General features: G+C 45.1%; 1 pseudogene; it reads left to right on the top strand.

Annotated features, from left to right (window-relative positions):
- Positions 1–8,533: 8,533 nt before the first annotated feature.
- On the top strand, positions 8,534–9,561 carry LOC113182421 (serine/threonine-protein kinase 16 pseudogene; annotated as a pseudogene).
- The last annotated feature ends 3,403 nt before the right edge of the window (positions 9,562–12,964 follow it).

Genomic DNA, 12,964 nt, shown 5'->3' with positions numbered 1-12,964 from the left:
GTGGATGGGCCCCTCACTGAACAGGCCCTTGCCCCCACCTCCCACTGGCCTTCATCCCTGAATCAGGAACTGGGAAAACTGCCTACCTTCTCCTGATGTATTATTATCTCTTCTTTCAAAGCTAATCCTAATACTTCCCATAGTAGTAGCTTTGGCAGTGAATCATGAAACTGATTTATGGATTCTGTCTGTGAATTTTGTTTCCCTCCTGGTTGAAGAAGGCAGGAGAGAACTTCAGAGCTGCTCGGTGCTGGAGGTGCAGCTCTGTGGGGGAGGACCTGGCGTGCACCTGCCAGCCCCATGGCTGGGAAAAAAAGAGGCAGAGAAGAAGGCGCTAGTGGGCATCAGGGGTGGTGGGATTCTGTCCCAGAAAAAGACTCCTCCATCTCCCAGGACCTTCCTGGGGCAACACAAAGGAACTCACAAACACCTGGCTGATGCTGGGAAGTTCAGGCACCTGGTGTAATTTCACTGTGTGGAGAACTGACACTCTCCCGGCCCTCACCTCACCTGTATCAACCCCAGTGTCTCTGAGTCTCCCCGCAACACCCACTCAACAGGGAAGGAGAGGGGGTTAACACAACTGGGACAGATTAGCCACAGACGTCTTTGTCCTCTGACCAATAGTGTCCCCTTGGTCTCTTCCAAGTGTGCGCTTGCCATTCTGTGATCTCCAACATCTGGCCCGCCATGACAACTCTGGCTCTCCTCAACTGTGGCACTTGTGTCCCCTGCAACCAACATGTGCGTGGGCCTTGGGCATCACCAAGTCAGGAGGCAAATTCCAAGATCTCTGTGGGGAGTTATTGCTCAGTGGCTGATTCACACATGAATGCTCACAGTATCCACCAGATGCCTAAATGGGAGGCGCAAAGCAGGATCCCTCTCACTGAGATTCTCTGTACTGGTTTCCTAGGGCCACCATAACAGATCACCACTAACGGGTGGCTCAAAACTACAGAAACGGAGTGTTGCCCAGAGGGGAAGCTAAAAGTCCTAAATCAGGTGGCTGGCAGGCCCCTTAAAAGCTCTAGACAGAACCCTTCCTTGTTTCTGTGTGGGGAGACCGATACTCTCCCGGCCCTCACCTCACCTGAAGACAGAACACCTTCTGTGTGCACCTTGGTCTGTGGCACCGTCATCCCAATCTCTGCCTCTGTCTCCACACAGGTTTTCCCAGATGTCTGAATCCAGGCTTCCCACTTCTTATAGAGAAGAAAGAAATCCAGTTCTTTAGCATTGGTCATTGGGTGAAGGTTGACGGGACTCCTAGGACTGCATCTTAGCTTAATTACATGTGCAAAGACCCTATTTCCAAATAGGTTCCCAGGCACCAGGAGTTAGCACTTAAGGGGGAACGCAAATCAACCCACATCCTTACAGAGGCCGAATGAAGCATGTTAACAATAGAAGGATTATCCTACTGACCCATCCCTGAGACCCCCAAAATACATAATCATTAACAGCACAAAAAAGAAAAGCAGCAATATTTACTCGGCACTTACTAAGTGTCAAGCACCGAGTTCCCTACTAGGGTATGTTAACTTTTTCACTGCTGTGACTAAAAGACCTGACAAGAACAATTTTAGAGGAGGAAAAGTTTATTTGGGGCTCATGGTTTCAGAGGTCTCAGTCCACAGGCCTGAAGTGAGTCAGAATATCCTGGTGGAAGGGTGTGGCGGAGGAAAGCAGCTGAGGACATCACATCAGGAGGCAGAGAGAGAGAGACTCCCCTCACCACAGACAAAATATATACCCAAAGTCATACCCCAATGATTCACTCCCTCAGCCACACCCTAAGTGCCTACAGTTACCACCCAGTTGATCCCTATCAGTGGATTAATGCACAGATTAGATAAGACTCTCATAACCCGATCATTTCACCTGTGAACTTCTTTGTACTGTTTCACACATGAGCTTTTGGGGGACACCTAATATCTAAGCCATAACGAATGGGTTTCCCTGTTAGACCTCATAATCGCCGTATTAAGTAGGGACTATTATTAGCACCACCTTTTTAAAAATTTTTTATTTTTTTATTTTTTTTTAGTCATTGATAGACCTTTATTTATTTTACGTGGTGCTGAGAATCGAACCCAGTGCCTCACACATGCCAGGCAAGTATGCTACCGCTGAGCCCCAGCCTCAGCCCTTAGCACCACCTTTTAAGTGAGAATCTAAACCTTTAGAAAAATAAGTAACTTAACCAAGAAATATAGTGATAGATTGAAATTTTGAATACCTCTCTCTCTCTCTCTCTCTCTCTCTCTCTCTCTCTCTCTCTCTGTGTGTGTGTGTGTGTGTGAGAGAGAGAGAGAGAGAGAGAGAGAGAGAGAGACCCCAAAGACCACCAAGAGCTTTGAGCTGTATGATTTGGGGCAAGTTCCTTATTTTGCCACCCTCTTTGTAGAAAAAAAGAGCTCTCCTGGTTTCTAAAGCTCTTCTTCCTGCTGTGAGTCCACAGCTCTATGAATCTTTACATCCAAGGAAGTTCTGGCCAGCTGGCCTACATTTGAAACCCAGTAAATGAGGTCTACTCCCCACCCACCCTCAGCAGCAGCCAGAGGCCCTGTGGCCTCTCCCCGTCCCTTTTGAAGATTCTGGTTCTGGTCTCTCAGCCTCAGTGAGGGCAGTGATGACTTCCACCTGTGTTAAGGCTGTGGGTTGAGCCTAACTGGCCAACAGGAGAAGGCCAGCTCTGTCTCTATAGCACTTGGTGGGGAGGAACTTACACTCCTAATTTGCTTCTTATCAGCTGTGTGCTTCTGGAAGGAAGAGAGAACAATAAGTTCATAAGGCCTTTCCCTTTAATCAATATTTTGCCTTCCTGTAGGGATCAGGCTAATGGAAGGGCCTTCCGTATCTCCCGACCCCTCCTCCCAGCCTTCCTCCTCTGCTCTTCATTCCAGTTTCCAAGTAGGCCACGGGGTCTGCGGCTCCAGGCCTCAGGACAGGATAGAAAGAGGAGGGAAGGGGGTGGGGAATGTTGAAAAGATTAGGATCCTAAGGGAGCTGGTGGGAAGATAAAGAAGAGTGCTGAGAGCAACTACAATCCCATAAAACCTTTCATATCCAGCAACCATGCCTGCCTGGTTGTGCAAAAGAAGGGAAGTGGAATCCCATGTACTGGCTGCGAGTCCCCTCAGGTACATTTCCCTCTCTCTTCAAGAGCTCAGCAGCTATGTGGAGCAGCTGTTCCACGGTCCCACTTTGCAGATGCAAAAAAAAATTAAAATTAAAAAAAAAAAAACAAGGCTGGTAAAAGAGATTCAGAACCAGGTGTGGCTGCTGTGTCAGAGTCTCTTTCCTCTACATCCCAGGGCCTGATGACCACAAAGAATAAAACCCATCACCTCCTTCTTGCCAGAGTTGACATTTCTACTGGTATCAGAGTTGCCAACTATGATGCAGTTGGCACAGACGCTTTTTTTCTCCGTAGAGGGTGAGATAAGACGTCGTTCTAAGGAAGCCAATGACAAGATTACTCTGGAGTCTCAGAGTTGGGTGCTGGAGAGAACTACATGTGGAAGGGAGAACGCTGTTCTTCGCTCCCCTGTTCTCTCTCTTATTCCTACTGCAATGTCAGAATCTGGGCTGCCACTCTCAAAGCAGCAAGACCACGTGCCCCGCCACCACCAGAGTCCAGCTCCAGCTCCGAGCCTCTCTTCTGTAAGGTGAGGACCCAGGTGCCTACCTGCACTTCTTGGCTCCTGCCACTTCTCCCTCCCCCTGCCCCAGGGCCCTATCCAAATGGCAGCTCTGGAAGATCCGCCTACTGCTTCTCCTTCCTTCCCCTCTTATTGATGCAGCCCACTGTCTGCACCTGCGCACAGTGAGCTTTTTAAAATTTGAAAGTCAAAGCACATGACTTTCTTGTTCCAAATCCTCCAGGAGCTTGTAATTTTCCTAGAATTTAAAAAAATTCTTTGTCATGGCCTTCTAAGCCGTCCCCTTCAGGCCCTGCGTGCCAGCTACGTGGGACTTCCCCTAGCTCCTGAAGCATGCCAAGGCTGAGGCGTCTGTACCAGCTGGTCCAGAAGACGTCCATGCCCCTGGCTGTCCCCTCATGTGGCCAGGTCTCAGCTCAAGTATCTTCTCCCCAAGGAAACTTCCCCGTTTAAAAAGCAGCTTCCCAGGGCTGGGGTTGTGGCTCAGTGGTAGATCACTTGCCTAGTAAGTATGAGGCCCTGGGTTCAATTCTCAGCACCTCATATCAATAAATTTAAAAAAAATAATAAAGGTCCATTGACAACTAAAAAAAAAAATCTTTAAAAATAAAAATAAATATATAAAAAGCAGCTTCCCTAACAAATTTGGAACCTGGCCATATTTTTCTTCGGAACTTCTTTATTACTACCTGAAATTCTACATGTTACAATGTTACTGCGGCTTATGTTAATATATAAACTTTTTGAGAGCAGGAGGCTTTTTTGGTCTTCTTTATCCAGTACTTGAACTCTGAGAAGTGCCTGATAAATACTAACGTAAGATGAATGAGACCATGTCCCTTGTGGCAAAGACTCCTAATCGATACACGTCGCCTCCCCCGCCCCATTTATTCTTCCCTTCTTCCTTCAAAGCAATTGAAGCACCAAGTGGTGGATGGACACATTACCAACCAGCTCAAGGTGACGTTTCCCACTGTCTTGCAAAGAGGTGGATTCCTGTGACCAGGTTATGGCCAAGTGGAATTGCAGGTGAAAAGCAGGACCCCCAGTGAACTTTGAATTTCAGGTAAACAACAATAACTTTTGAGTATAAATACGTCCCAAATTAAAAGTCCGGTGATTTGAAAATATTTTCTCCCATTCTGCAGGTTGTTTCTTCACTTGGTTGATTTTATTTTCTTTGTTGGTTATTTTCCATTTTTAGTCTCATTTGGAAAAAAAAAACTGATTGTGAGCTGAAAATCAAATTTAACTGGTTTTTGAATTTGCTAAATCTGGCAACCCTATTGCCGATGGAAGATAAAACGATGTCTATGATTCTAAGGTCACACCCTTAAAACTAACCAGCCTGCCCTCCGGTTCCTCTCCCCTTCCTGCTGGTTGGAACACAGAACACAATGGTAGGTGTTGTGTGTCATCTTGACCCCATGGCCCAGGGCTGTCTCTAGGATATACACAGAAAGAAAATAGAGGGAGCCCAGGCCCCAGAGGACCACCCAGAGCAGTTTCAGGGAACTCGATCCACTTTATTATTCATAGGCAAGCCTTTATGCACAGCTAGCAACACATTTATGAGCAGCAACCAAGGGGCTAATAAATAAATCAGTGGTAAAAAAGCAGAAGGGAAGGAACACGCTGTGCACCTGAAAGTGGCCAGGTTACCATGGTGATGGGGCCGAGCCTGGTCAGTGTTCCAACCACAAATATCCGGATTCAGTGTGCTGAGCCCTGAGAGCCCCTCACATAGGCAGCATAGACTACTTTCCAACTCATGGGCCCAACATTCGGTGACTTGGTTTAGCTTTTCTTTTTGTTATTGGGTTGTTTGAATCCTTTATATATATCCAGGTTAATTAACCTCTTGTCAGTTGTGTAGTTTGAAAATATTTTCTCCCATTCTGCAGGTTGTTTCTTCACTCTGTTGATTTTATTTTCTTTGTTGGTTATTTTCCATTTTTAGTTTGATATAATTTCATTTGCTTTTATTTCCCATGCTTTAGGAATCTTATCCAAAAAAAACTTTGTCCTTTCCAATGCCCTGAAGAATTTCCCCTATTTTCTTCTAGTAGTTTTACAGCTTGGGGTCTTACATTTAGGTCTTGACTCCATTTTGAGTGGTTTGGGTTTTTTTGTTTTTTGGGGTTTTTTGGATATGTGAGAGGTAGGGGTCTAGTTTCATTCTTCTGAACGTGGATATCCAATTTTCCCAGCACTGATTATTAAAGCTTTTATTGTAGGTTTGTAATGTATTTTGAAGTCAGGTAGTGTAATGTCTCCTGTTTGTCCTTTTTGTTTAAGATTGCTTTAGCTATTTGGGTTTGATTGGGGGTGGGTGTCTCTCTGTGTGTGTGTTTCCATATAAATTTTAAGGTTGTTTTCTCTAGTAGTGTGAATAATGTCACCGGTATTTTGATTGATAGAGATTGTACTGAATCTATATGGCACTTTGTGTAGCATAGGCATTTTGCCTATATTGATTCTTCCAATCCATGAACATGGGATGTCATTCCATTTTTGGTATGCCCACTTTAATTTCACTCATTGATGTTTTATAGTTTTCATTGTAGAACTCTTTTTGGTTAAAGTCTCTGGTTACATTTATTCCTAGGTATTTTAAATTTTTTAGCTATTGTAAACAGGATTGCTTTCTTGATTTCTACTTCACATCATTTTCTAGCCATTTATAACAATCCTGTTTATTCTTTTTGTGTGTTGTATCCTTCAACTTTGCCAAGTTTATTATTTCTAACAGTTTTAGGTGGAATCTTTGGTTGTGTATGTGAAACCATGTCATCCACAGACAGTGATAATGTGACTTCCTGCTTTCCAATTTGGATGTCTTTCATTTCTTTCTTGCCTGATTGCTCTCACAAGGATTTTCAGTATTTTGTTGATTAAAAGTGGTGAAAGTGGGCATCCATGTGTTATTTCAGATCTTAGAGAAAAATCCTTCAGCTTTTCCACTCAGTACGATTCTATCTTGTGATGTATGACTTTTATTACATTGAGGTATGTTCCTTCTATTCCCAATTTGAGAGTTTTTATCATGAAGGGACATTGAATTGTATCAGATGTCTTTTCTACATCCATTGGGATGATCAGGTGCTTTCGTCCTTCATTCTGTTCATGTGATGTGGCATGTTTATTGATTTGCCTATATTGAACCATCCTTGCATCCCTGGAATGAATCCCACTTGGTCATGGTGAATAATCTTTTTAATGTGCTGTTGGATTTGATTTGCTCCCCCACCCCCACCCCGAAGACTTGCACATGCTGATCTCCTTACTTCATTCAGGAGTATGATAATGCCAAGGTCACGGGTTCATTCCCGTAAGGGCCACCAAATGCCGCAGTCTGGCTGGGCACAAAATAACGGAGCCGCCAGGAGGCACTTGTAGGTTCAAACAGGAACTACTTTATTGCCCAAACTCTCACTGGCACTCCACACGCACTCCTCGGGAACTCTCCCCGCCCTCCACCGGGCTCCACGAGAACTCAACGGGAACTCAAAAGTAGCGGGCACCCAAGGCAGCAGGAGCCACCCTATTGTCGGACAACAGGGGTCTATATACAACTGAATACACAGCCTGTTTCAATCCAGCATCATCCAGTCACAGCAATTATACACAGCTTAACTTAATTATCATCATCTTAATGGCTCACCTCTCAACCACTCCTTCTGGCAAATGCCAGGAGCCATCCCGACTCGGCTGTGGCTCTCAACACCTCTCACTCTCCATGTCCTTACATTGTGCCATTTTTCTTTATAGTATCTGCCACTTCCTACTTGATAACTTATATCTACTGACTTGTTGTCTGCCTTCTGCACTGAAATGTAAGCCCCATAGGGGATTCTGCTCTCTCATTCACTGCTGTATCCCTAGGACCTCAAATAGTGCCTAGCACTTTGGAGGTAATGGATAAATACTTTTTAAATAAATGAATATGGATACAGATATAGATGATATAGATTTAGAAAGATATGATATAGATATAGGTGTAGATAGAGATAGAGAAAGAGATAAAGATAGAGATAGATGGAGAGAAATATGGGGAATCACAAAAAGCCACACTGATTTTACCTGTGACTCCCTCCCCCGGGTGATAAAGTAATAAAACCTCCATGTGCATAATGAAGCTTGTGTCGCTAGAGAAAACTTAGTCTTCTTGCATAAGGCTTGTCTCCCTACTGAGACGGAAACGTCTGCCAGGTAAGAATTCACATTTCACAAAGTGCTAGGAGTGAGGTATATAAAGTCTAAGTCCCCAGTGGGGAAACTGAGTCAAGGGAGGGGATGAGGTCATGCCTACCCTAACAATTGGTATCTGCAAGAGACTTTATTTTTACTAGGCATTTTCCCATCCTTTTTCCTTATTTAATCATCATGATGACTCTTCTAGGCAAGTGATGGTGATATTGGTACTATTACAATTATATTTAGATATAATTATTAGTCTCCTGAACTTGTGCCCTTAGAAATAGTCAGGAGTGGGGGAGTCTCGGCTGGCAGACCCTGGGCTCCGCAGCCCAGGGTGGGCTCTGCCAGAGGTGGGCCCGAGCCTCTCACTTCCTGGGGAGCTACCCTGTGCCTTGCCTTTGCGGCCCCAAGAGCTTGGGAGCCGGATCCATCCAAAGGTGGGCCGGGGGTTGGAGGAAGCGACCTGGTAGTCGCTGCGTGGCCAGAGGCTTTAGGGCACCTGACTCAGCCTTCTGGAGCTGCTGTCGCCAGGGTCTGTTTTCTTTAGACGGGAATCTAAGTTCCGAGACCTGGGCCTGAGCTGTCCGCAATTGTACTTCAGGGCCATCTGGATTATGCCGGACCGAGACCTGCGGTGGATTTCTTTCCAGCATGATCCACTGGGCCCCCAGGCCATCACCTAGAAGAGCCCATTCACTCTGGACGAACCTTTTGGCAGCCAAAGTCTGTCCTTGAGAAGGATGACTGAGACATTATGGGACACGCCCTGTGTGTCTGTTCTAGTGGAACTGTCATCATTGACAATAAGCGTTACCTCTTCATCCAGAAACTGGGGGAGGGTGGGTTCAGCTATGTGGACCTAGTGGAGGGGTTACATGACGGACACTTCTACACCCTGAAGCGAATCCTGTGTCACCAGCAGCAGGACTGGGAGGAGGCTCAGCGGGAAGCAGACATGCATCGCCTCTTCCACCACCCCAACATTCTTTGCCTGGTGGCTTACTGTCTGAGAGAGCTGGGTGCTAAGCATGAGGCCTGGCTGCTGCTACCTTTCTTCAAGAGAGGTACGCTGTGGAATGAGATAGAAAGGCTGAAAGATAAAGGCAACTTCCTGACTGAGGATCAAATCCTTCGGCTGCTGTTGGGTATCTGCAGCCGAATGGCCTTGAGGCCATTCATACCAAAGGTTATGCCCACAGGGACCTGAAGCCCACCAATATCTTGCTTGGAGATGAGGGACAGCCAGTTTTAATGGACTTGGGTTCCATGAATCAAGCATGTAACCAAGTGGAGGGTTCCCGCCAGGCTCTGACCCTGCAGGACTGGGCAGCCCAGCTGTGCACCATCTCCTGCCGGGCCCCGGAGCTCTTCTCTGTGCAGAGTCACTGTGTCATCAATGAACGGACTGATGTCTGGTCCCTAGGTTGTGTGCTTTATGCCATGATGGGAAGGCCCTTATGACATGGTGTTTCAGAAAGATGACAGTGTGGCCCTTGCTGTGCAGAACCAACTCAGCATCCCACAAAGCCCCAGGCATTCTTCAGCACTTCGACAGCTGCTGGCCTCCATGATGACTGTGGACCTGCAGCAACGCCCTCACATTCCTCTCCTCCTCAGTCAATTGGAGGCAATGCAACCCCCAGCTCCAGGCCAGCACACCACTCAAATCTGAACTAACCAGTGGCCACATTGAGATGGCTCCATGTGCCTTGGAAAGAAGCTCTTATCCCTCATTGGAAGTTCATCCTTTCTATCCAGGGCTGCCCTTGATAGTTGGGTACCAGGGATGAGGATCCTTATCTCAGTCTTCTCTCTGCTCTTTTACCCCAGTACACAGGCAAGGGGCCTAACCAGTGGTGAGGCTGGGGGAGAAAGTAAAACAGAGAAAATATGGTGCACAACTCTGAGCTGGACTGCTGCGCTCACATCATGTTCTGCTTTCAAATCTGGAAGCAGGAGAATGTATAAACAGGAGAATAAAGTGAAAGCAGGTTGGTGTGGGAAAAAAAAAAGAAATAGTCAGGAGTTTTCATTTTAGTTTATGTGTATTTTATCTTAATTTAAAATATGTATAATTATTAGTCACAATTCCATTTTGCAGATGAACCAAGTAAAGCTCAGAGAGGCTGTGACTTGTAAAAGTCACAAAGCTGGGGGCTGAGGAAACTAGCCTCCACGTCAGAGCCTCTAACTCTTGCCCTGCACCTCCCCTCACAAGGGAAGGGAAACTTCACTACATAACCAACTCCACACCGTGCCAAGAACCAACAGGAAGCTAGGAAACAATGCCCTGGCTTTTCCAAGGACCCTTCCAATATGCTAATGCAACACAGTTGGTCATGGATTTGGCCGAGGAAGCCTGCTTCTCCTACAATACCATGCCCAGGGCAGCTGATTCAACGGACAACGGTTCAGCACAGACAGTGTGTCACTGACTCTCATTTTGTGACAATTAATTTGCTTGGTGACCAAGAATGCTCCATGGTTACATTAACATGCAAAATAGAATTAAACATTTATTCATCCTTTATCTCCTCATTTCTGGATGGATAAGTACTGCCAACATCTGCAAAAGATATTTTCATTGACATTATTTATCTGCTTGACTTGACTGGAAATTGCACTTGAGACACAAGAACACATCACAGTAGTTTTAAACAGTAGTAGTGACTAAAGGGGCTAGATATTAAAGGGAAATATGTAGCCTGAGATTCTAGGGCCACATAAACGCAGCATAATAAGACACAAAGAATCAGACCTGAACATGTAAGCGCTCAATAGAGATTTCTTAGAAGAACCCATCCAAGTTTCCTGAGTGTCTGTTTAACATGTGGCATTGTGCTGGAGATGACAGGGTTTCTCCTCCTGTGCCAGCTTTGTTTTAATGTCCAAATTACTGTGGCAAGATAGAATATGGGGCCTGATTATCAGAGCTGCAGTCATAGCATGGAGTCAATTTAGATCACGCTTCTGTCTTTTTCACACAAGCTGCCTTGTCTGAATTCAGTGTCAGGCTTCTAAAGTAGTGCAGAAACTCTGGAATCAGAGACCTGCATTTGAATCTTAGCTCCTTCACTTATATTACCTTAGAAAAATTACCTAACCTTACTGATTCGGTTACTCATCTCAAACAAACAAAAGGATAATAGTATCACCTACCTTATAGGACTACTATGTTAATTAAATGAGATAATATGTGCAAATCACTGAGCACAGTATGCAATGGCATTAAGAACTAAATAAATAGTCTGTATGTGTATATATATATATATATATATATATATATATATATATGGTGCTATAAAAGAAATTTTATATATATGTATATATACATACATATATATACGTATACACATACACACACACATATGCCAATTATCTGAGGGCCATTAGAATGAGTGGTCTGTTATTTTGGGGGGCTATATTTTAATACTAGTCAGTATTTATTGAGCTCATATTATGTCCTAGACCCCATTCCAAATGTTGCATACATACTAACTCATGGAATCTCCATACAGTCCTTTGATTCCATTGGTGGGGAGCAGAACCATGCACCAGGGTCCTACAGGGGCTTAGACCCTGGGAAACAGATTTGGGATCTTGGCAGGTGGAAAAAGAGGCACAGTTAGGATAGTAGACATGCTTTATTCAGATGTGGCAGCAGCCCCTCCCCGCTGAGTCTTGTCATAGGTCTTTTTATATGCAGGCCAGACCAAGAAGGCAGAGTGCCAACAGGTTACATAAGGGATAGGTGCATGAGCAGATGTTTATGACTTTGAGTCCATATGCTGAATCTGAGCGTTCATGACCTTGACCACATACTAAAAACATAGCCTGCCAGAAGCCTCAGAAAGGGAGCCTAACTATAGCCCTCTTAGGCCTGCCCTACAACCCGTAGTCTAGCTTCCATGTACCTGCCCTTCTGACCACCATTCTCAACAAGGAGCAGTTGTTATTGCTTCGTAATCAGAAAAACAAAGTGCTTATTTATTTATTTATTTATTTGGAGGGTACCAGGGATTGAACTCTGGGGCACTCGACCACTGAGCCACATCCCCAGTCCTATTTTGGCTTTTCTTTAGAGACAGGGTCTCACTGAGTTGCTCAGCACCTTGCTGTTGCTGGCTTTGAACTCATGATCCTCCTGTCTCAGCCTCCCGAGCCGCTGGGATTACAGGTGTGAGCCACTGTGCCTGGCACAATGTGATATTTTTAAAACAATTGAAGATTTTAAATATTTACTAGTTGAATGTCAACTCCCACCCAAATCTCTGAGAATCTAAATACTGAGCCACTGATATGGCCTTTAATTTTTATGGTGGGCAGAAGTATATGACGTTGGCCAAGGTGCTATGGGAAATAAAAGAAATGTTATCTTCTTCTTGGGACCTGCAGATGTGGAAGGGACAATCGGTCAGAGCTGACGGTCATTTAGTACTTCCCATTTGCCCCATCGCTGTGCCAAAAGCTTTACCCCATAACTAACCCATGAGAAAGGCACAATCCACATCCCCCTTGTGTGAAGAAAGAAAGCAGAGCCTTCAAGGGCTCGCCATATGCTTGGGTTTCCAAGCAGGAAACCTGTCTAGACGGAGTTCCCAAAAGCAAGATGCCTGAAAGGTGTTTGAAACATTCCTGGCACAGCAAATACCAACTTCTTAATACACTCCCGCCGCCAACTATCAGTGCATTTACCAGACACTAAACTTTAAATGCAGATACTTACAGAGCCAGTGAGTTCTAAAGAACTCCACTCTCCGAGTTTATGGACCTTTTCTTACATCTTCCACCAGCACCTCTTTCCCACCTCCAGCATTTGGAGATGGGCCTGAGATGGAGAGGAACCAATCTCCCCGCTCTTGCTTGCTAATTCTCAATTTTAAGATGTTCTATTATACCTGATTTATGGCCTGACAGGGCTCATTCTAGTCCACAACCTTGAGCTGGGGAAACGCACAGGGGGAAAGAGTCTAACAATGAGCTTGTCTTAATGCACTGTGGGGAATTTTTTAAGTGAAAAGGCTCAAGAAGGGGGCACATTTCAAACAGCCAATTATGAATAACAATCATTGGAGGCCCGAGTGCAGTAGATCTTC

This window comes from Urocitellus parryii, chromosome 1, assembly GCF_045843805.1.
Source record: "Urocitellus parryii isolate mUroPar1 chromosome 1, mUroPar1.hap1, whole genome shotgun sequence".
Taxonomy (NCBI): Eukaryota; Metazoa; Chordata; class Mammalia; order Rodentia; family Sciuridae; genus Urocitellus; species Urocitellus parryii.
The sequence above is the reverse complement of the archived record's forward strand: the minus strand, read 5'-3'. Positions and strand labels throughout refer to the sequence as shown.